Here is a 3,302-nt window from a genome sequence, read left to right as displayed (position 1 = left end):
CATACAGTGGAATAGTGGATCTTCCAAGGACTGGATTTTAACTGAACTCTTATGTATTCTAGATGGACATTAAATTTTCTATGATGAAATGTATTATGATGTAGGCCATACTTTCATCACTTGTCAAGTCATTAGGCCTTTTATGAACCTTGGGTACTCTATAAATTATTTCTTTTCTTTGCAAACATTAAAAGCTTTTAAGATGCTCCCAATTAACTTTCAGTTTTCCCAAGAAAAGCAAAACCATTACATTGACTCCAAAGTATTACTTCTTTACATGGATGTAAGTTGATAATACATTATATATTTCAAGCAGACTCAATGGCTTACAAGCAGACCTCACAGCAGCACACTCCACAGCTCTCCTGTTTTATGGCTTTACATTTGAAATCTCCTCTCTTGTTTATACCACCTAATACACAATGCTGTTGTTCCTGATAATTACTTTTGGGAAGATCAGGTAGCTGTTCTTAATAATATCTAGTCAGAACTTCAGTCAATTCTGCAAATAAAATAACTCTAGTTGGAAATTTTATCCAGCTGATAATTTTTATGTGGGAATTCTGGGATATGACATATTGAGGCTTCATTATCTCACTGGTTGGAAATGTCAGGAACTCTAAGCTGCTTTTGGAAAGAAAAAAGGAAAAGAGGTAGAGATAGAAATATCCTGAGAGATGCACGCAGACTTGCCTTATATTTCAACATTTAAGAAAAAGATTAGTTTGGACTTTGTATAAACTAATATTATTTTTACAGGTTCAAGGGAAATGTAGTGCTCATGATTTTACCCAGGACATTTGCTTCATCACACACCTTGCAGGGCTATTCAGTGATGTTCACTATGCCAGCGGGCACATGTAGAGTTGCTTTTAAAAGGAGATTTCAAGACAAAAACATAACCCACATTGCCTATGTGACGACCAGGGAAATCATTGCCCTTAATGATTAGTGCAGCAGAAAGATGTGGAGAGCAGCAGTTTAGATGCAAGTTTTGGCTTATCTTCAAAAAGACAAGCTCCTAAGGTAGGCACAGAGCAAGGCTGTGACCACAGGTGAAATATCTTGAGGAAATGGAGACACACTCCACTTAGATCACAACCACCACAGAGGAGAACTGTTCACTGGCCATTGGCAAACATCTCTAGGGGGAGTTCTGGTCTATGGAATGGCCAGCAGACTTAGGAAAAACTTAGGCTCCCATGGTCAAACTACTTGGATAAACTCAGTAGTGCTCTGAAAACTTGTCATTATCAGATTAAGTGGGAAGAAGGAACTATTAATTTAGGCTTGACTTTTGTCAACAGAATGAAGTGTCAGTGAAGGATCATGAATTTTGAAACAGGAACACTATGTAAGCTGGCTGTCTGGGAACTGACTTACTCAGTATTGAATGCAAAACCTGTCAAGGAAACATAAGTGTAGTCTACTGCTACCATTGCTAGTATTGCTACTACCTCCTGCGCAAAAAAAAAAAAAAAAAAAAAAAAATAGAAGCAATAGCATTTTCCTTTTATAATTGTTAATTCTGCTTCTGCTACTATGACCTTTGTGATATGAACTGCATTTTACTTTCCATTATAAATTTCAAAGTTACTGTAAAGACATAAGCCATTTGACTAACAGGCTCTGCAAACGTCTTGGAGTTTCTATCATAAACACAGTGCTCTGCTAAGTACTCAGGGTGGGAAAGAGAAAAGGGAGTGCATCTAATAGAGAAAATAAAAGTGACACACTGGACACACTGGGGAGCAAAGTGATTAAAGGGGTGTGATTTAGTCATGTAGAGCATCTTTGGTTGCTTCTGACTTGTGTGTTAGGAGAAAGCCAATACCACTAAAGAGGATTGTGGAGGATGAGCAGGACTCAGAAGCTCAGGTTGATGGGGAAAACAGCCCAGGTTGTCACTTGTTGGAACAAAATGAGCAAAGGTGTGACAACCACAGCAGTGTCAGGGCCACAGCATGAGGAGATCGAGGACTAGCCCTGGAGAAGAGCTTGTGAAGGGTTCTACTGGCCAGACTAGGAAGTATGTGTGAGACATGAAGACACACGAAGGTTATTGTCTTCATGACGCATCGTCTCTGAACCCGAGGAACATAATCATGTCATCTCATCTATGTACCTGAGGAACACACCAGCTGCTCAAGACCACAGATAAGGCTAATACGGAAGAAGCGAAAAGAGCTTGCAAGTGTGTTGGCTACTATACCAAGTCAGTATAGCAGAGCCAATGGGAAGAATGGGAAAGAGGAACTATGAGGAGGTGAAAGGTCCAAAATTGAGCCTTTGCCTGAATAGGAGCCTCCTGGGGAATGGCTAAGAGCTTGGTAACTAGAAGGGCAGTGACTAAAAAGGCTCAGGAAAGAATAACAAGAACGCCAGCACATCAAAGCACCCAGGGAGAGGAGTGCTGCTGCAGGAGACACCAAGCTGCCCAGTGCAGGGAGATTTCTAGCAGAAGAGTACAGTTAAGACAATATAGCCACATGAAATGAAGACTGGCTTTTATTTTCTCTGGGAGTCAGAAGCTCAAATTACCAGTAGACAAAGAAGATGAGTGAGACAAAGTATGAGCGAGATTTTGGAACAATGTTTTAAGACACTAAATTATTTAGTGGTACTTAGATGGAGGCTTGGGAAAATGATTACTGAAAAATGTGCATTATTTGGTTGTCTGATATTCCACAGGGTGATTTGATCAACAATGGATAGAAAAGTAATTTCTGAAACACAAGTTCTATCACTATTAAGAATGGTTCCTGTGTGCTCGGAAGGCAAAAGCAATCAAATCTCTGGGAGTTCAATGACACTTTGCCTGGTCTACAGAGGTAGTTCCAGGACAGCCAAAGCTACACACACCCACACACGCGCGCGTGCGCGCGCGCGCGCGCGCACACACACACACACACACACACACACATACACACAGGTATGCACGCATACAACAACAGAGAAGATTAGCATGGCCCCTGTGCAAGGATGACATGCAAATTTGTGAAGCGTTCCATATTAAAAAAAAAAATGAACAAACAGCCCTGATGGATTAGATTTTAATTTCTACAATATTTATATCTAAGGAAAAAATTAGAAAGAAAAGTACATTTGCCAGATATATGAACAACATTGGTCACAGTTTGGATTAAAACTTCATTACATTTTTATTTAATAATTATTTTTATATACAAAAAATAATTAAATAAAATGTAAGAAAATTTCATGTAAGAAAATTTCAATGCCTGAGCATCTGTGTGTGTGACATGGCACGGTGGGGGTGGGGTGTGAGATAGCATGCTCTGTAG

At 39.7% G+C, this 3,302-nt stretch overlaps 1 pseudogene; it reads left to right on the top strand.

Moving 5' to 3' along the window:
* The first annotated feature begins 2,921 nt into the window (after positions 1–2,921).
* On the top strand, positions 2,922–3,017 carry LOC127186323 (uncharacterized; annotated as a pseudogene).
* The last annotated feature ends 285 nt before the right edge of the window (positions 3,018–3,302 follow it).

The sequence above is a fragment of the Acomys russatus genome, unplaced genomic scaffold (assembly GCF_903995435.1).
Source record: "Acomys russatus unplaced genomic scaffold, mAcoRus1.1, whole genome shotgun sequence".
Taxonomy (NCBI): domain Eukaryota; kingdom Metazoa; phylum Chordata; class Mammalia; order Rodentia; family Muridae; genus Acomys; species Acomys russatus.
The sequence above is the reverse complement of the archived record's forward strand: the minus strand, read 5'-3'. Positions and strand labels throughout refer to the sequence as shown.